This window comes from Pseudophryne corroboree, chromosome 1 (genome assembly GCF_028390025.1).
Source record: "Pseudophryne corroboree isolate aPseCor3 chromosome 1, aPseCor3.hap2, whole genome shotgun sequence".
Lineage (NCBI taxonomy): Eukaryota > Metazoa > Chordata > Amphibia > Anura > Myobatrachidae > Pseudophryne > Pseudophryne corroboree.
In genome coordinates, this window is record NC_086444.1 from 1,187,026,939 (window position 1) to 1,187,048,422 (window position 21,484).

Below are 21,484 nucleotides of genomic sequence, written 5' to 3' on the forward strand. Positions count from 1 at the left end.
ATTATTCCCCCCACCAAAATATAAGTAATTAATCTCTCCTTGCACAAACTGGCTCTACAGAGGCAAGATGTCATCCTCATCCTTATCCTTTGATTCCTCACCCATTCGGTATACATCCTCATCCTCACAGAGTATTAATTTGTCCCCACTGGAATCCACCAGCACAGGTCCCTGTTTACTTTCTGGAGGCAATTGCTGGTAAATGATTTCCTGGAGGAATTTACAATTCATTTTGATGAACATCATCTTCTCCGGTTACCAGCTGCTCTAAACACTCTTTTGTAGTACACACTGGAGGAGGGGGGGGGGGTGAGCAACTTAAGTAAAACAAAGCCAGTTTCCCTGCAAATTGCCTCTTTTTCCTGCCAGTATACATACGGACTGTCTGACATGTCTACTTGGATGCTGTCACTGATATAGTCCTTCACCATCCTATCAATGGTGACAGTATCATAAGCAGTGACAATAGACATGTCAGCAATAGTTGGCAGTTCCTTCAGTCCGGACCAGATGTCAGCACTTGCTCCTGACTGCCCTGCATCACCTGCAGAGGGTGGGCTAGGAAACTGTATTATTTTCCTATCAGCCCCAGTTGCGGGAGAAAATGAAAGAGGAATTGTTGACAGGTCACGTTCCACTTGAGTTGCCAATTTTCTCACCAGCCGGTATTTGCACCAGAAAGAGAGATGCAATGTAGGCTTTAAACCTAGGATCAAGTATGGTAGCCAAAATGTATTTCTCTGATTTCAACAGATTGATCACCCTTGAATACTGGCAAAACCAATGAAGGGGTCCATCCACAAGTCCCACATACTTAGCGTAATTGCTCCATCTTAGCTTCTCCTTCAATTTTCTATCTGCTTCTGCAAAAGTCTGATGAGGGGAATGACCTGACTCAAACTGGCAGTGACTGTACTGACTTCACGTGTGGCAAGTACGCAGGGTTGGAGAACCTTGTACAACATGTAAATTATTCTCCACTGTGTCAACACCAGCATAGCTGTTATGGCCTCAGTAATTCACTTTGCAACAGGGTGACAGCTGTCATATTTCATCTTCCTGGCACAGGACTGTTGGAAAGTCTATTGCTTAGTTGAAGTAGTACAAGTGGTCTTCTAACTTCCTCTCTGGTATGACGATCGACTCCCAGCAGCAACAAAGGCAGCAGTATGCGTACCACTCATGGATCATCTGGAGGGAATTCCAGATAGGAGAGGATTCATCAGTCATGCCAGTGACATGGCCTGCAGGACTATTTACATTTCTAAATGAGGAGGAAACTGACATTGACAGATTTGGTGGTGTGGCTTTCAGGAGCTTGGGTACTGCAGGTGTTACATACAATGTATTTGGTACTCCTGAAACTGAGTGGATGAGCCCCAAGTACAGGAACGTAATGCTGGAGTAAGAACAGAGTTCAGCAGCAACCCCTATAGAAACCTGACTCCGTTGTTTCACCCTTGTGGTCAGTCTACACCTGCGAGACTATGTTTGCTTGGGTCCACGGCAGCCGCGTTTGAAGGGTGGATAAGTCTGCCCAACTCCGATGCCGCCCCGGTCTTAGTTGGAGACAAGGTGTAAATTGAGATGGGGCGATAACAAGGAGAACCTCTAACTAAAACCTGAAACAGAGTTAAGGGCAACTCCAGAACTCTAACAAAAGTATGTGCAGCTCAGCCGCCAAGACAAATAACAACAAAGGCAATGCTGTCCATATGTGGCAAAGCCGCTACTCACAAAACCAGTTTGAATACAGGCGGACGGACAAGAACCCCCAAAGCCACAGACACAAGCTCACAGAACTGGAGGGCAGGCAGGATTCCAACAACAAACCAGAGGACGCCAAGGCACAGGAAAACTGGATCAGGAACAGGCAATACCACAGGACTTATGGACAGGAACATGCAAAGGCAGGATGCAGCTTACAAGAAGCTCCAGACTCTGTCAGAACCGAGTACACAGGATTCCAGTATCAGACAGGGCCAGGACACAGATGCAATACTGGACCAGACACTAATCTGGAACATCCAGGTATAGCTACAAACGTCTATCACCAGCTCAGAACTGCAGAGCTAGCAAGGTAATAAGGGAATACGCCCCAATGAGGATGGATGGAAGCCAGGCACAAGATAATGACCAAAACAGCTGCAGGTGAGAGTAACACAGACAAGAGCCAGATTGCAGTACAGAGACTCACCACATAATGATCAACTATCAGACAGGTGAGGCTAAACACATAGAAACAGGCTGCAATTACACTGAGTCACCACCGGTGGCCAACAAGAATCTTCTAAACAAATACAATGGAAATCCTGGCATGCAAACAGAACTACAATACATAAAATAAATAAACAGAATGCAAACAGGAATTAACCACTGCTTGTGGTTCATAACAGTACCTCCTCCTTAAGGGTGGACTCCGGACACCCCATGAAACCCAAGGAGAACAGAAACAGAAGTATAACATAACATACATAACCAAAATGCAAAACAGGAATGACCCACTGCCATGGCTCACAACAGTACCCCCCCCCCTTGAGAATGGGTCAACCGACCCCAAAATACAGGTTTCCCAAAACAAGGGATACACTAAAAAAAACTGACACACTGGTATAACAGAAAAACAAAAGAAAACAGAAACAAGCTGTGGCAACAGCGTGTAACAGTGCACCCCTCCCCCTTGACAGTGGCAACTGGACACAAGACAAGAAAAAAAATATTTTTTTCTTAACAAGGCAAGAGTCAGCAATTATTTCTTTTTCTTCTTTTTTTTACATGATTCTTAAGGTCTAACCAAGATAATTCCACAAAAATTGTCTGAACTGATGGTACCTACCAGCAAGGCTGAGTTAAATACAGAGATTGTTTTTTTTACCCTGGGAGCTGAACTTTCAGAAGAAGTACTGCTAGAAGAAGACAGAAAAGCACATACCGCATTCAAAGCAATAGGCTGATATTTTTTGTGTCGAGTTTACAGTATACGGTGGACTCTCAGCAGATAAGACGGGTGACCTAGAAGAACCTGAACCAATTTCTTTGGAACCATATTTCTCAACAACTGCATCACTGAATGCCCGGGCATCCTGAAGAATGGGATCTTCAGCTTCCATCAAGCTGGACGCCCATTTCAAAGGCTCCCTTCTAAAGGAATATATCAGATGGAGGACAAGGTTCTCTGAAGTGATGCCCAAAAATGGTCTAAACAGCATAATTGTGTAGTAGTGTTTGTAAAGCACAAGAAATTGGACTAAGTCCCCATCAAAGACTATAGATGTTGAGATATCAAAAGAGTCAGGATCTGCTTCCTTCCCATCTGACTGACTGGAGTGCAATGCCAGGACCAGGTCACTACTGACTTTACTCGAGGATGTGACTCTGAACCCCACCAGGGGCAGTGGCCTTTGGAAACCCCTCTGGGGCAGTGGCCTTTGAAACCCCCTCTGGGGCAGTGGCCTTCGGAACCCCTGCTGGGGCAGTGGCCTTTGGAACCCTGCTGGAGCAGTGGCCTTTGGGAATTCCGCTGGGGCAGTGGCCTTTGGGAACCCCGCTGCGGCAGTGGCCTTCTGGAACCCAGCTGGGGAAGTTGCCTTTGGGAACCCCACTGGGGCAGTGGCCTTTGGGAACCCCACTGTGGCAGTGGCCTTTTGTAACCCCGCTGGGGTCAGCACTTCGGGCTCCCTCTCTGGGACCGGACTGTTGGACTCCCTCTCTGGGACCGGACCATCGTATCCCCTCTCCGGGAGCGGACCATCGGTCCCCCTCACTGGGACTGGACCATCAGACTCCCTCTCTGGGACCAGACTCCCTCTCTATGACCTTTAGAACCTCCACTACAGCTTTGCCTCTTGAGTCCTTTCCTGGGAAGGCGACCTCTAGACCCTTCTCTGGGGCTGTGCCTCTCAAGACCCCACCTGGGGACATAGCTTCAAAGATCCCTTCTGGGGTTATACTTCTCCAGTTTTCTTTTGGAGCTATGGCTCTAGATACCCTTTCTGGGGTTGCACCTTTAAAGTCCCTACCTGGGGTAAAAGCTTCTAAGACCCCCTCTGGGATTGACACCTGAGCTATTATATTTGATGTCCCTCTTTGACCCTGAGTATTATGCACAGTTCCTAGGCCCTGAGTATCGGGCACCACTCCAGGACCCTGAGCATTGGGTACTGCTCCGGGACCCTGGGCATCGGGCACCACTCCAGGACCCTGGGTATCGGGCACCGCTTCAGGACCCTGAGATTCCACTACTGGAGTTTGCAACTCAGATTCAACAGGAAAGTTAAGAGAGGAGAGAAACATTCTCCTTTGGTTCCAGAATCTATAATAGGACTACCTATCCCAAGGACTCCAATTATAAGACTGAGTGCTTTTTAGTGTGGGTTTTGCGACAAGTACCTCTGCCACAGTAGAGACAGGAGTAGGTCTTGAATCCTGACTCAAATGGCCATAGCGCAGGACTTGTCACCACACTTTGGCTTGCACAACTCACACATCTGCAGATATTGGCCTAAACCCCACAATATAGGCATAAATGTAAGTTTCTGCAACACAGATGCTCCTCTTCTGAGAGCCTGGGTCGCAGAAAACTTTTAAACCTTTTCTCTCCAACCAAACCTGAGGATTCTCTTGTCACCATATTGTGAGCAAGAGTCTCTTTGGAGATAGATGAACTCTGAACAACTTCTGGCAGGATGCTTTAAGGATTGCTGCAAAACCTCCAGCCATTCAGGTCTGAATGCACCAAAAGCACAGTTCAGGGCTGAGAGAGATGCCTGCAGTGCTTGCAGAGTGGGCACAGGAGGATTTCAGACTATACAGACAAGACTAGGCTGGATTCTGAACTAGACAAGAGAAGATAAGACTAGGCTGGATTCTGAACTAGACAAGAAAAGACTGGGCTGAATTATGAACTAGACAAGAAAAGACAAGACTGGATTCTGAACAATGGACTGGATTCTAAACACTGGACTGGATACTGAACTCTGGACTGGATACTGAACACTGGACTGGATACTGAACACTGGACTGGATACTAAACACTGAACTGGACCAAAATAGAAAAAAAATACTATTTAGCTTTGTTTCTTTTTGTTGTATGGCAGGTGATAATGTTACGTTCACTGTACTTGGTACTCCTGAAACTGGCCAGTCTACACCTGCGATACTATGTTTGCTTAGGCCCATGGCAGCTGCGTTTGAAGGGCGGATTAAGTCTGCCCAACTCCAATGCCCCCTTAGTTGGAGACAAGGCGTAAACTGAGATGGGAGATAACAAGGGGAACCTCTAACTAAAACCTGAAACAGAGTTAGGGGCAACTCAAGAACTCTAACAAAAGTATGTGCGGCTCAGCCGCCAATACAAAGAACAACAAAGGCAATGCTGTCCATACGCCGACACAAAACTGTGGTGTACCGGCGATGACAGCATACGCAGAGCCCTCTGCATAAAATCCAAAGCAAATATAACAAGAAGATACAGCCAAGGCCGTAAGATGCGGAAAAGCTGCTACTCACGAAACCGGTGTGAATACAGGCGGACGGACAAGAACCCCCAAAGCCGCAGACACAGGATCACTGGAGGGCAGGCAGGATTCCGACAACAGACCAAAGGACACCAAGACACAGGATAACTGGATCAGGAACAGGCAATACCACAGGACTTATGGACAGGAACACGTCAAGGCAGGAAGCAGCTCACAAGAAGCTCCAGACTCTGTCTGAACCAAGTACACAGGATTCCAGTATCAGATAAGTCCAGGACACAGATGCAATTCTGAACCAGACACTAATCAGGAACATCCAGGTATAGCTTCAAACGTCTATCACCAGCTCAGAACTGCAGAGCTAGCAAGGTAATGAGGGAACACACCCCAATGAGGATGGCTGGAAGATAGGCACAAGATAATGACCAAAACAGCTGCAGGTTAGAGTAACACAGATAAGAGCCAGATTGCAGTACAGAGACTCACCACATAATGATCAACTATCAGACAGGTGAGGCTAAACACATAGAAACAGGCTGCAATTACACCGACTCACCACCGGTGGCCAACAAGAGTCTTCTAAACAAATACAATGGAAATCCTGGCATGCAAACAGAACTACAATACATGAAATAAATAAACAGAATGCAAACAGGAATGAACCACTGCTTGTGGTTCATAACAGTACCTCCTCCTTAAGGGTGGACTCCGGACACCCCATGAAACCCAAGGAGAACAGAAATAGAAATATAACATAAAATACATAACCAAAATGCAAAACAGGAATGAGCCACTGCCGGGGCTCATAACAACAGGAAGAAGGGATTTAGCTGTCTGTGGACTGATTATGCTATTACCCAAAGTTTCTGAACTTGACAATGACTTCTGATAAATATGCTGCATGTAGCATATAAGGGAGAATGTTCCTCAGTTGTTAAAGTCCCTACCCCTAATTATTATGGATTGACAAAGGCAACACACGTCTTGACAACTGTTGGCCGGATTTGTGGAGAAATAATTTCACACCAGAGAGGATTTTTTTTGGGGGGCATTTTGGCATTTTGCCCAGGCATGACAATGGGCTTTATCATCCCATGGACAACAACTGTCTCCACTGGTGCCTTAGTCAAACAAACTGCATCACCATCAGAATCCTTATTGTCAACTTCCTTCTCAGCGCCAGCTGCACCAATATCCTCCTCATCCTGGTGTACATCTACAGTGACATCTTCAATCTCAATATCAGCAATTGGACTGGCAGTGCACCTCCCAGCACCTGAAGGGGGCATGCAAATGGTGGTAGTAGTCTCCTCTATCCATATAGTCTTATAAAGGTCAGGTCTAGACATTGCAACCATGGACACACTTGGACTCTCTTTGGGGATTTGTGATATCTCCTGTGCTTTCGCAAGCTTAATTTTTTAAATTTTTCAAGAGGGAGGTGGGCTTCCATCCTCATGAGAAGCTGAGCCATCAGTGATGAACATAGGCCAAGGCCTTAGCCTTTCCTTGCCACTTCGTGTTGAGAATGGCATATTGCCAATTTTACGTTTTGCATAAGATATTTTTTTTGTTTCTGATTATTAATTTTTGCTTCTTGGATTTGACATGCCCTCTATGACACTGGGAATCGGTCTTCCTTAGCAGACGACGTTGATGGAATTGCATTGTCAATGTCATGACTTTTGGCAGCAGCATCTTCAGCACTAGTACTAGGAACTTGAAGTGGTTCCTGATATTCCAATATTTTTTCCTCCATATTTGTGTTCTCCATTTCACAGGACAGCACCCCTTTATTATTATAGCAGCCAGAACAGTGCCTCTTAATTTTCACAGCACCCCTGTATCTCTACAGCATAGAAGACCAGTGTACTTCTATTTTAAAAACAGCACCCCAGTATTTTTACAGCATGCAGGTCCAGTGTAATTTTATTTTAACTACAGCACCCCTGGATTTTTACAGCATACAGGACCAGTGTTCTTTAATTTTACCAACAGCACCCCTGCATTTTTTCAGCATACAGGAGCAGTGTACTTTTATTTTAACAATAGCACACCAGAATTTTTACAGCATACAGGGCCAGCACCCCTGTATTTTCAATGCATACAGGAAGACAATGTTCCTGCCCCCTTTACAACACAGTGACAGCCAGGACAGCAATACCCATGTACAGCTGCAGCACCCTTAAAAGCACATGAAACACCAGTGACAGCCAGGACAGCACCCCTAACATCACAGGGACACCACAGTGACAGGAACAGCACCCCTACAGAGCACAAACTGACCCTACCCAATGCCACCTCCTATAGAGAGAGACAGAGGTCTGTCTCCTTCACTCTCCAAGTCTGGAGTGAAAATGGTGGTGACACGCAGCTGTTTATATGGAATCCAAATCCCACAAGAATCCGACAGCAGGATCATGATGATGATGATGATGATGATGTTTTGTGCCTCGATCTGGTTTCTGACTCGGATCCAGGCTCAAAGAGTGGTGTTCAGGGGGTGGGGGGTTTGGTACTCTGAGAACTGAACCCGCTCATCTCTAGATACAACAGTATGATACTATTTTCAATATGTACTTTATACAACAGTATGATACTATTTTCAATATGTACTTTCCATGAAAAAGAAAGGGGGGGTTAATGAATCAGATTCTGGACAATAGAAAAACATCTGTGCAGCTCCCACTTACATATGTAGGTAGGTATTGCCATAGGGGGTCATTCGAACCTAATCACAAGCTATATTTTTTGCAGCGCTGCGATCAGGTCAGAACTGTGAATGTGTATGCTCCCCAATGTGCAGGAGAATCGCCCCCTGGCAAAGCGGTTGCACAGTCAATTGCAAGAAGATTGACAGAAAGAGGCCGTTTGTGGGTGTCAAATGACCATTTCTAGGGAGTATCCGGAAAAACGCAGGTGTGTCCAGCCATTTGGAGGAAGGATTCCTGATGTCAACTCTTGGCTGGATCATCTTAGCGGCTGAGTAAGTCCTGAGCTGTGAAGAGACTGCGCAAACTTTTGTTTGTGCAGCTCTATGCACAAACTTTCGCACTACTGCACATCAACTACCCCCTCCCCCTGGAGGCGGCAACTACCTGATCGCAGCACTGCAAAAAAACACCTGCGTGCGATCAGGTCTGAATCACCCCCATAGTGTAGTGCAATAATATAGTCCTGACTTTGTTTGCATGGGTTACATAGATATATGATGATGTTTCTTTAACACACACAAATATCCGTATAAATGTGTACATATAAGAGATCATTCAAGTAAATATATTTATTAACCTTGTGAAAACATACACACACAAACATACATTGCAGTAAATACTGTTAAAAAGGCATATATCATACTTGCCTACCTGACCCTCTCCATGAGGGAGAAAATGTTCTGTTTCAGGACATTCCTGGTAATGTATGATTGCCATCACCTGTGGTGAAACACCTTTCTTATCAATTAACTAGCTCACCACAGGTGATTTCAATCATACATTACCAGGAAAGTTCAGGAACAGAGCATTTTCTCCCTCATGGAGAGGGTCAGGTAGGCAAGTATGGCATATATCCATACATATAAAGTACAAAATATAAGTAATAAAAGGATAATAAAAATCAGGATGTATGACTAAAAAGTTAGGATAAAACTGACAAGTGTTCGCACATATATTGGGCAGCTGATGTGAGCCTCCCGGCTCATTGTAGTGGATCCAGATACAACATCTGCTTTCTCCACTCTCTAGGTGATGCAGGGGTTAATAGCTGTGCTGCAGATGGTACAAATTGCCACCTGGCCAGTAGGAATATACGTAAAACATGGATTGTAATTTAGGGGTTTGGGATACACTGCTTAATAGTGCTAGTATTGTAAATACACCATACTTGCCTACCTGACCCTCTCCATGAGGGAGAAAATGCTCTATTCCTGGACTTTCCTGGTAATGTATGATTGCCATCACCTGTGGTGAGCTGGTTAATTGATAAGAAAGGTGTTTCACCACAGGTAATGGCAATCGTACATTACCAGAAAAGTCCAGGAACAGAGCATTTTCTCCCTCATGGAGGGGGTCAGGTAGGCAAGTATGAAATACACTGTAAGTAAATATTATAGCTTAGCAATATCCTGTTTTATTTACTGATTTTTACCATTTAATGGAAAGTAATATTACTTGTTTCAAAGATAAAAACATTAAATAAATAATTAGGACAAAAAAGCTGTAACCATAGTAACTAATCAGACATTGTCCTGTATTAGTTTGGCATGTGCTGCATTGACGGCTACAGTAAGTTTCTGCAATAATTATTATTCCTTATTCACACAGCACTAAAATAATACCCTGCAATGTAATACATACCTCCCAACATGACCCTCTCCAGGAGGGACAGAATGCTCTGCTCCTGGACTTTTCTCTTAATGTATGATTGCCATCACCTGTACTGAAACGCCTTTCCTATCCATTAACTAGTTCAACACAGGTGACAGCAACCTTAAATTAAGAGAAATGTCCAAAAGCAGAGCATTGTGTCCCTCCTGGAGAGGGTCATTTTGGGAGGTATGGTAATATCAGATGTAAGCTTTATTCATAACAGGTCCCGAACCAGTGAAGCTTACAATCTAAATCCTCTACCAGAGGCACATAAACAGCGAGGCAATCTGTTCTGAGTATAAGTAACCTAACACTACGCTTCTTTAATAAAAAATGGGTTACCACCTCATCCCTTTAATTAAGGACACATATTAATTACACAGGTTCTGTGGCAGATTAAAACCAGGTGAAGTGGAGCTTTGAAGTCAGCCAGCCACAGAACCTGTGTAATTACTATGTGTCCAGAATTAAAGGGATGAGGTGGTAATCCTATAAAAATGCACATGGACAATAGAAGGGGGAACACATATAAACTTTAATTATTGCATAAAATGATTGTACAATGATTACATTTCAGCCCAGCGACCCAGGACTAACAACCGGCAACACTAATCACCATTCTACTAATTACGCTGTTAAGATTTATACAAACTGCAGAAAACAAAGTAATATCAGATTACTGGTAACCCTTTAAATGGCAGCATAACTTTTCAGCTTGCATTAATAATTACAAATTAATATTGATGTTAAATATTGTAAGTCTAATGTTGTATTCTTAGAAAAAAAAATATTATTATGTATTGAAAGAAATAATACAGTAAAACATTGTCCATGTACCAGCAGATGGTTAGAAAGGAATTCATCACAATAACAGTATTTTGGGACTAATCCAGCTTTGTTCTTAGAATTCTTAGAAATAATGTAATTTAGGATTTTGTTTCTGTCTTCTGCTAAATAATAACAATCTGCAGATATTTAGAACTTTTCTAACAAAAATGTGTCAGGTACAAATGTGAGACAAAGATATTCTGCATGATATAAAATTACAGAGAGACGTAAGAAGTTACTGAGCAATGCACAGAAATTATTAGGAATTTTCTGTTTGTTTGAAATGTCCCTGTAATGTACATTTTTATATTTTGCAGCATTTATTGTACTTACATCATGACGATTGCACTGGAGAAAATTTTCCATCCATTCATGCAAGAAAATACTCTTGTACATCGGGTGAATAGTCCTTTAATAATGTTATTTTCTTCCTGAGAATACTTAGATGTAAAAATGTAACTGGTAACTACAAGGTGATGTCCGGGAGTAGAGTTCTGTGTCTCGGATCTGCAGAGTGTCACATATAGGACCAGCAACAAAAACAAAATAAATAAAAGATTTAGACCCATTATTACCGATAATCAGATGCATATGAGTTTCTCCTCTCTCTCCAATCCCAGCACTGACAGCTGCACAATTGTAGTATGGAATATGCAGGACAAAGGGAGACGTGGCGATAGAGGGAGCTTTATAGTCATTGCATATTACTCTTTTGTCATGGACTAATAAAAATACAATAGTGTAAATAGAACAATGTTGCTTTTAAAAAGAATAACACAAATTTATATGAAAAAGTAAATTACAACACCAGGGGCCACTATACATAGAAGCTGGTTTTTCATAGTACAATATAATCAGGTGTGCTCATAAAGGATCTAAAGTAGAATTAAACTAAGTTCAAAAGAAAAACAAATAAAACTTTATACTTCTTTACTTTATACTTATTTACAATGATTTTGGCCATGTACATCCTGTCTTTAAAAACAAGCATATGAGTGGTCACCCTAATGACTGCCACCCTAAATTAATAAATCCTGTACAAAAGGGCAATCCTACAAGTGGTCCCATAAGACTCTATGGGGAGAACTGCATTTGGGACACCATCTACCTAAACTTTCATCCTAACCAGACAGATAATTGATGCTATATACCCTAAACACCAAATAATCAGTAGTGAATTTTACATTGGGCACATACTGTACCTATGGGCGACACTTGTTTGGGAACGGCACTTGGATGCCTGCAGTGTTATCAGAATGTTTTTCAGTTGGGGGGGCAATATAAAATCTCAGTTTGGAGCCTCTAACTTCTGGCTTTCTTAGATCGGTCACATGTGCCTGTATGGAACTCTATGGAGAAGCTGGGAGTGAGTGGTCCCTTGTACACATTATTCCTGGTAGATCCCATTTTACACAGTATGCCAGGTGGAGCTACTCATACATATTATGCCTGGTAGAGCCCCTTATACACATTATGCGAGGTAGAGCCACTTATAAACATAATGCCAGGTAGAGCCCCTTATACACATTATGCAAGGTAGAGCCACTTCTACACATTATGCCTGGCAGAGCCCATTTATATATATTATGTATGGTGAAGTGCCACCACACTTCATTCCTCTCCTTCTAATTCCCTTGCCCTTCTCCCCTACCCCTTCCCCATGGCCAGCAGCTATGCTGTTTCTTACCTCTGTTGTTAGTTCACTGGCAGCATGTCTCTGCAGAGCTCAGATGGTGAAGGAGATGAGGAGAGGGCGGAGCACATGGGGAAGGAAGCTTTAGCGCTACCTGCACTGTATTAGTGCTACAATTACTTAACACATCACCAGCCGTGCAGCTGGTGGTCGTGGTAGGCAATCTTGGGTCCTGGGTGGATGTCATATCTTTCATGTGTGGGGGGAGCGAGCTGCCCTCTTGCCCCACCCCCAATCTGATGCCCTTGGATGCCTGTATTGTTACCATCAGCCTGAAATTTCCAGTAACTGCAAATTATTTCCACTCAATGAAATGTCCTAGTTATGGCTTAATTATTCTATTATATTGTGATTTAAACTAATCAATTACAAAAGTAAAACTGTACATACCACTGAACCTATCTAAAAGGAGTGATATTCATAGTGGAACTTAAAATCTTAGTACCGATCTGGGCATGAACAGCCATAGGCAGTTTTAGGATGGGGGGTGCACCAAGGCACGTGATCATCCCTTAAATTTAGGAGAATTTTTGTTTTATTTTATTTAAGCAACACATTTTCCAAAAGGATGAAGCTGCTGGCTGTCAGCCTTTCAGCACTCCCCTGTGCCAGGGAAGAAAGAACTCATGGCAGTGCAGACAGTGCATAACACATGGGCCTTCTGCAATTATGGGGCCAGCGGAGAGCAGCTATGCAATGAGTCAACCTGACTCATCATTAATATGCAAAAACAACAGCTACTCCATGGGCTGTAATGAAGAAGATGTGGTCCAGCTGGATGAGGAGAAAGAAGCATAAGGGCAGAAAGGCCTCCATTCATGTCTCATAAGCTCAACCTCTCATACTCTTGTGTGGCTGAGTCTTGCTGAGCACTAATGGAGAGTTAATGCTGCTTGGATTACATTATGACCATGAAAGGGAAAATAGAATTAGCCACCCTGCCCCTGCCTGCAGTTTCTGTGCCCCAGCATCTCCCATGCTGCCTTGCATTAGTCTCAAGCCCCAAACCCAACCATTTAAAACTTATGTCTCTGCCTGTAGACACCACACAGCTATCATAAAATGCCTCACCAGTCACCCACTATATTCCTATCACCCAATGCCTCTCCCTGTCACCCCTGCCCCTACCCAGGGCCGTCTTTTCGTATGGGCTCAATGGGCTCTTGCCCAAGGGCCCCAAGAGTATAAGGGCCCTAGACTGTTTCCAGGGGTACCAGATTTTTTAAAATCGGCCTTGCGGAACCGGAGATATCCAACGTGAAAGCAGCGGTCCCCATCCGAGCCTGTTAATTGCTCTTCCCAGCCAGATATCTCAGGTTCTGTCTGATATAGAGTTGTTTTTCTGAGGGTATAATCTAAAAGCTGAGACTCTCCCCTTTTTCTGGACACTGTCAGCTTGTCTCTACTGTGCCCAGAACCAGAGATATCATCCTTCAGGCAGCTTGTCCCTGCTCCAGCTCCACACGCCTGGTATACAGTTTTATATATTCATTGGAGGATTGCTCTGGCTCCTGACCTCTGATCCCCAAGTCGCCAGAACCTTCTGAAAGGTGGGACTCTCTAGTTGTTTATCTCATTAATGCTAAAAAATATATTTTCAGGAACTTGAGATATTTGCAGTCAAGCAAGCTGCCCTCCCACCAAAAAATAATGAATATTAAGCCCACTCCATTAGCCACCCCTCCCCTGCATATTAAACACCCCCTACCACCCCGGAAGTCATGTACCAGGATGCCTTCATTCAGCCCAATGCCCCCTTCTACAGTTTAGTGTTCTCCCACCCCATCTGTGCAGTAAAGGAGCAATTAGCAGAAATTACTGCTCCAGGTCCTACATGCTGAGCGGAAAATAGAACACCCCCTACCACCCGCGGGACATCAAAGCTGACGCTGATAGCACACCCCACCTCTACCGCTGGAGGATGGGTAGGGGGCCCAATGCATTGCTGTGCCCAGGGGCCTACACTGCCATTAAGACGGCCCTGCCCCTACCTTGTCATCAACTGCCTCTGTCTGGCAGCCACTGCCTCTACCATCACCAACTGCCTCTCACTGTTACTCTCTTCTGTTACTGCCTGCCTCACTATGTCACACACTGCCTCTCCATCACCCACTATATCTACCTGTCACCCACTGCCTCACCCTCTGCCTCTCCCCTTTACCTCTATTTCCCCACACCCCCTCTCTTCTGTCACACTCTGACTCTCCAAGGCATCACCCTCTCTTCATCATATAAATACTGCATTGCTTTTGAGGTAATGCCCCTTTGTGTGAGACCACATCCTTTTCTCCAGGAGCCATTAGCCCCTCTTTTTCCTTGTCATGGTTACACCATCATTTTGTTTTGTATCCACCCAGACATGTTATGCACAGCATGACAGAGCTTAATTTATCGCTAAAAAGATGTACAGTGCAGCAAAAACACTTTCAATTACTAATCAAAATATTTATGTATATCATCATAAAATATCTACCCAAGAGAGCCCATATATAATCCAAATATTGTCAGATGCTAAGCAAGCCCACCACACTCTCCTGATGTACTATACATATCTTGTGCAAAACAACATACCAAAGCCCTGAATTATCAGTAAGTTGTGCGCAAAAGACACAGATAGACTAGGGGATTCTGTACTGGAAAAAGTTTTAGATGTTCACATAGATAACAAACTTAGCAGTAGTACCCAAAGTAGGAATGCAGAAAAAAAGGCAAACAAGGTATTAGCATGCATAAAGCGGGTAGTTGATGCAGGAGAATGTTATACTCCCCTTATATAAATCATTAGTAAGGCCACATCTCAAATACTGTGCACAACTATGGGCACCATACTATAAAAAGAATATCCTGTAACTAGAAAAGGTTCAGAGACGGGTGACCAAATTGATTAAGGGGATGGAGATGCTAGGATACGAGGAAAGGCTTGCTATGCTAGGCATGCTTACACAGGAAGAAAGGAAATTAAGAGGGGACATGATTAGCATTCACAAATATATAAAGAGTAATACACAGAGCTATCGGGATTTGTTTTGGGTAAGATCATCACAAAAGGAACATGGGCACCTGCTTAGGTTAAAGGAGAGGAGAATTTGCACACAGAGATGGAAATGTTTCTTTACAGTAAGGACAATACGTATGTGGAATTCCCTGCCTGAGAAAGTAGTAATGGTGGACTTGGTCATTACTTTTAAGAATGGACTAGATAAATTCCTAATGGACAAGGATATCCAGGGTTATGGTGGGTAAATCATGCACTAAAGTAATAAAATAAAATAATAAAAAAAGGAATTGACATAACAGCTAAACATTCACCACAGTTAAAATTAGTCTTACAAAAATTACAGTGTAGGAGATCACTAACAGGTTAACTTGATGGACAAATTGTCTTTTTTTATCCTCAGAAACTATGTTACTATGCTACTATGTTACTAATGTATATGTTATAGGATGTATAAATATTTTATATATATATACATATATATATATATATATATATATATATAAATAATTGATCAGAACTGGGAAATGTGTTTCAATGTGTGGATACATGTGCATTTTACAGTGCATGCAGAGACACAAGAGTATCAGGTCTCATGACCTACTAATGGAGCTTCCCAACCAGAAGAAAGACAGGAAGGGGGGAAACTGTTAGTGACCCAGAGATCCCAGCCTTGTTTCCTTTTATGAGTTAAAATACCTTTCTTATTAAATATAGTTCAACACAGGTGACACCAATCATATATTAAGAGGACATCCTGGAGCAGAGCATTTTGTCCCTCCTGGAATAGGTAATGTTGGGAGTTATGCACAATCTGATCACCCCCCCCCCACCCACACTCCTTTCCCTGGACTCTGGATCTCCCTATCTAAAGTGCCCCAGGTCTCCCAATGATTAATCCAGCCCTGCATAATCCTGCATCATCAATTATTGTTGCAACATTAGGAAACGTGATTTATCAAAGGAGCTACATTAATGGCGGCTGTAGTGAGTCAGTATTACACATTAGAGAAGAGTTACCTTTATCCCTCTTACTTGTAGAGGACTTGCAGCATTGCAGTCAGGGTTTATAGTTCCTACAGATGGAGCTATGCCAAGGCCTGCCTATTGCAGCATTTGGGACCCATGTGCGTGTGAGACACACACGCCCCATTCACTGCAATGGGAGTGTCTCTGTGCACTCCCATAGTACAGCTGGGCGCCGGATCACCTTGCCATGCTGGAAGTGCACGTTTGTGATTTAGCCGTATTAGATGAGCATGGCTCCATTTGTATATCCCAGATACAATATTAACTGAATCAGTACGAGATATTTTGCGGACAGTATCCCGGCGGTCTGAATACTGACACCGGGATCCCGACCGGCACAATCTTGACAGGGGGATGAGCGCGCACAGAGCGAGTATATGTAAGGGTTGTGCAGGTAGGGATCCCAGTGTCGGTATTCAGACCGCCAGGATCACGTCCGGCGGGATCTTGACCGCATCCCGTATTAACAGCTGAGAGCTAAATAACTTCATGTCACAGACTGGTATATCATATCTGCAGGTGCACAGCCATAGCTCATAGACTAGGAAAATATATCGCGCAATTTCAGTAAACCCTCAGGATCTTCTAAAACATCCAATAACATCTGCATATGTTTGTCCTGCTCAGCTGCCATCTAGCATGAGGAATCGTTGCGGGTTGCCAGGACAACGATCGGGAAGCACTTCCATGATGTCACCAGGTCCGCATCTTCCTGCTCCAGCGTTCCTTCCGCCCACGCTCCCTGGGACACGGCTTCACACTTGTAGGGTACATAAATAGGTAAGTTAAACACATATACTGTTTTTGCACATTTTCTTTTTAGGTTACAGCACAAGCAAATGGTCAATTACAGAGACTAAGCTCCTTCTCCTCTGCCCTGTTGACGGGGTCCGCAGTAGAGATGTGCACCGGAAATATTTTGGGTTTTGGTTTTGGGTTCGGTTCCGTGGCCGTGTTTTGGGTTCGAACGCGTTTTGGCAAAACCTCACCGAATTTTTTTTGTTGGATTCGGGTGTGTTTTGGATTCGGGTGTTTTTTTCAAAAAACCCTAAAAAACAGCTTAAATCATAGAATTTGGGGGTCATTTTGATCCCAAAGTATTATTAACCTCAATAACCATAATTTCCACTCATTTTCAGTCTATTCTGAACACCTCACACCTCACAATATTATTTTTATTCCTAAAATTTGCACCGAAGTCGCTGGATGACTAAGCTCAGCGACCCAAGTGGCCGACACAAACACCTGGCCCATCTAGGAGTGGCACTGCAGTGTCACGCAGGATGGCCCTTCCAAAAAACACCCCCTAAACAGCACATGACGCAAAGAAAAAAAAGGCACAATGAGGTAGCTGTGTGACTAAGCTCAGCGACCCAAGTGGCCGACACAAACACCTGGCCCATCTAGGAGTGGCACTGCAGAGTCAGGCAGGATGGCCCTTCCAAAAAACACTTCCCAAACAGCACATGACGCAAAGAAAAATTAAAGAAAAAAGAGGTGCTAGATGGAATTGTCCTTGGGCCCTCCCACCCACCCTTATGTTGTATAAACAGGACATGCACACTTTAACAAACCCATCATTTCAGTGACAGGGTCTGCCACACGACTGTGACTGAAATGACGGGTTGGTTTGGACCCCCACCAAAAAAGAAACAATTAATCTCTCCTTGCACAAACAGGCTCTACAGAGGCAAGATGTTCACCTCATCATCATCCTCCGATTCATCACCGTGTACATCTCCCTCCTCACAGATTATCAATTTGTCCCCACTGGAATCCACCATCTCAGCTCCCTGTGTACTTTCTGGATGCAATTGCTGCTGGTGAATGTCTCCACGGAGGAATTGATTATAATTCATTTTAATGAACATCATCTTCTCCACATTTTCTGGAAGTAACCTCGTACGCCGATTGCTGACAAGGTGAGCGGCGGCACTAAACACTCTTTCGGAGTACACACTTGTGGGAGGGCAACTTAGGTAGAATAAAGCCAGTTTGTGCAAGGGCCTCCAAATTGCCTCTTTTTCCTGCCAGTATACGTACGGACTGTCTGACGTGCCTACTTGGATGCGGTCACTGATATAATCCTCCACCATTCTTTCAATGGTGAGAGAATCATATGTAGTGACAGTAGACGACATGTCAGTAATCGTTGGCAGGTCCTTCAGTCCGGACCAGATGTCAGCATCAGCAGTCGCTCCAGACTGCCCTGCATCACCGCCAGCGGGTGGGCTTGGAATTCGTAGCCTTTTCCTCGCACCCCCAATTGCAGGAGAATGTGAAGGAGGAGATGTTGACAGGTCGCGTTCCGCTTGACTTGACAATTTTCTCACCAGCAGGTCTTTGAACCCCTGCAGACTTGTGTCTGCCGGAAAGAGAGATGCAACGTAGGTTTTAAATCTAGGATCGAGCACAGTGGCCAAAATGTAGTGCTCTGATTTCAACAGATTGACCACACGTGAATCCTGGTTAAGCGAATTAAGGGCTCCATCCACAAGTCCCACATGCCTAGCGGAATCGCTCTGTTTTAGCTCCTCCTTCAATGTCTCCAGCTTCTTCTGCAAAAGCCTGATGAGGGGAATGACCTGACCCAGGCTGGCAGTGTCTGAACTGACTTCACGTGTGGCAAGTTCAAAAGGTTGCAGAACCTTGCACAACGTTGAAATCATTCTCCACTGCGCTTGAGACAGGTGCATTCCACCTCCTATATTGTGGTCAGATGTATAGGCTTGAATGGCCTTTTGCTGCTCCTCCATCCTCTGAAGCATATAGAGGGTTGAATTCCACCTCGTTACCAGTTCTTGCTTCAGATGATGGCAGGGCAGGTTCAGGCGTTTTTGGTGTTGCTCCAGTCTTCTTTACGTGGTGCCTGTACGCCGAAAGTGTCCCGCAATTCTTCTGGCCACCGACAGCATCTCTTGCACGCCCCTGTCGTTTTTTAAATAATTCTGCACCACCAAATTCAAGGTATGTGCAAAACATGGGACGTGCTGGAATTTGCCCAGATTTAATGCTCACACAATATTGCTGGCGTTGTCCGATGCCACAAATCCACAGGAGAGTCCAATTGGAGTAAGCCATTCTGCGATGATCTTCCTCAGTTGCCGTAAGAGGTTTTCAGCTCTGTGCGTATTCTGGAAAGCGATGATACAAAGCGTAGCCTTCCTAGGAAAGAGTTGGCATTTGTGAGATGCTGCTACTGGTGCCGCCGCTGCTGTTCTTGTGGCGGGAGTCAATACATCTACCCAGTGGGCTGTCACAGTCATATAGTCCTGAGTCTGCCCTGCTCCACTTGTCCACATGTCCGTGGTTAAGTGGATATTGGGTACAACTGCATTTTTTAGGACACTGGTGAGTCTTTTTCTGAGGCTGTGTACATTTTTGGTATCATCTGCCTAGAGAAATGGAACCTAGAGGGTATTTGGTACCGGGGACACAGTACCTCAATCAAGTCTATAGTTGGCTCTGAAGTAACGATGGATACCGGAACCACGTTTCTCACCGCCCAGGATGCCAAGGACTCAGTTATCCACTTTGCAGCAGGATGACTGCTGTGATATTTCATCTTCCTCGCAAAGGACTGTTGGACAGTCAATTGCTTGGTGGAAGTCGTAAAAGTGGTCTTACGACTTCCCCTCTGGGATGACCATCGACTCCCAGCAGCAACAACAGCAGCGCCAGCAGCAGTAGGCGTTACACTAAAGGATGCATCGGAGGACTCCCAGGCAGGAGAGGACTCGTCAGAATTGCCAGTGACATGGCCTGCAGGACTATTGGCATTCCTGGGGAAGGAGGAAATTGACACTGAGGGAGTTGGTGGGGTGGTTTGCGTGAGTTTGGTTACAAGAGGAAGGAATTTACTGGTCAGTGGACTGCTTCCGCTGTCGCCCAAAGTTTTTGAACTTGTCACTGACTTATGATGAATGCGCTGCAGGTGACGTATAAGGGAGGATGTTCCGAGGTGGTTAACGTCCTTACCCCTACTTATTACAGCTTGACAAAGGCAACTCACGGCTTGACACCTGTTGTCCGCATTTCTGTTGAAATACTTCCACACCGAAGAGCTGATTTTTTTGGTATTTTCACCAGGCATGTTAATGGCCATATTCCTCCCACGGACAACAGGTGTCTCCCCAGGTGCCTGACTTAAACAAACCACCTCACCATCAGAATCCTCCTTGTCAATTTCCTCCCCAGCGCCAGCAACACCCATATCCTCCTCATCCTGGTGTACTTCAACACTGACATCTTCAATCTGACTATCAGGAACTGGACTGCGGGTGCTCCTTCCAGCACTTGCAGGGGGCGTGCAAATGGTGGAAGGCGCATGCTCTTCACGTCCAGTGTTGGGAAGGTCAGGCATCGAAAACTACACAATTGGACTCTCCTTGTGGATTTGTGATTTCGAAAAACGCACAGTTCTTTGCTGTGCTTTTGCCAGCTTAAGTCTTTTCATTTTTCTAGCGAGAGGCTGAGTGCTTCCATCCTCATGTAAAGCTGAACCACTAGCCATGAACATAGGCCAGGGCCTCAGCCGTTCCTTGCCACTCCGTGTGGTAAATGGCATATTGGCAAGTTTACGCTTCTCCTCCGACGATTTTAATTTAGATTTTTGAGTCCTTTTTTTACTGATCTTTTGTGTTTTGTATTTTACATGCTCTGTTCTATGACATTGGGCATCGGCCTTGGCAGACGACGTTGATGGAATTTCATTGTCTCGGCCATGACTAGTGGCAGCAGCTTCAGCACGAGGTGGAAGTGGATCTTGATCTTTCCCTATTTTTGGAACCTCACATTTTTTTTTCTCCATATTTTAACAGGCACAACTAAAAGGCACCTCAGGTAAACAATAGAGATGGATGGATACTAGTATACTTATGGATGACGAGTGACTGACGACACAGAGTTATCTACAGCCGTGGACTACCGTACTGCGTCTGCTAGTATAGAGATGATAATTAATGATATAAAAAAATATATATATAACTACTGTAGGTATATATAATATAATGACGGACCTGGTGGACACTGTCAGCAGACTGCTAAACTACTAGTATGAAGAAGATAGAAAAAAAAAACCCACCACGGGTAGGTA

At 44.3% G+C, this 21,484-nt stretch overlaps 1 long non-coding RNA gene across 1 annotated transcript in view; it reads right to left on the minus strand.

Annotated features, from left to right (window-relative positions):
* LOC135013756 (uncharacterized) overlaps nt 1–11,341 on the minus strand; it is a 60,351-nt gene extending 49,010 nt beyond the window's left edge. Inside the window, exon 1 of the long non-coding RNA XR_010212414.1 lies at nt 11,006–11,341. This is a non-coding gene — a long non-coding RNA (uncharacterized LOC135013756). The remainder of the gene's footprint in view (nt 1–11,005) is intronic.
* Between the last annotated feature and the right edge of the window lie 10,143 nt (nt 11,342–21,484).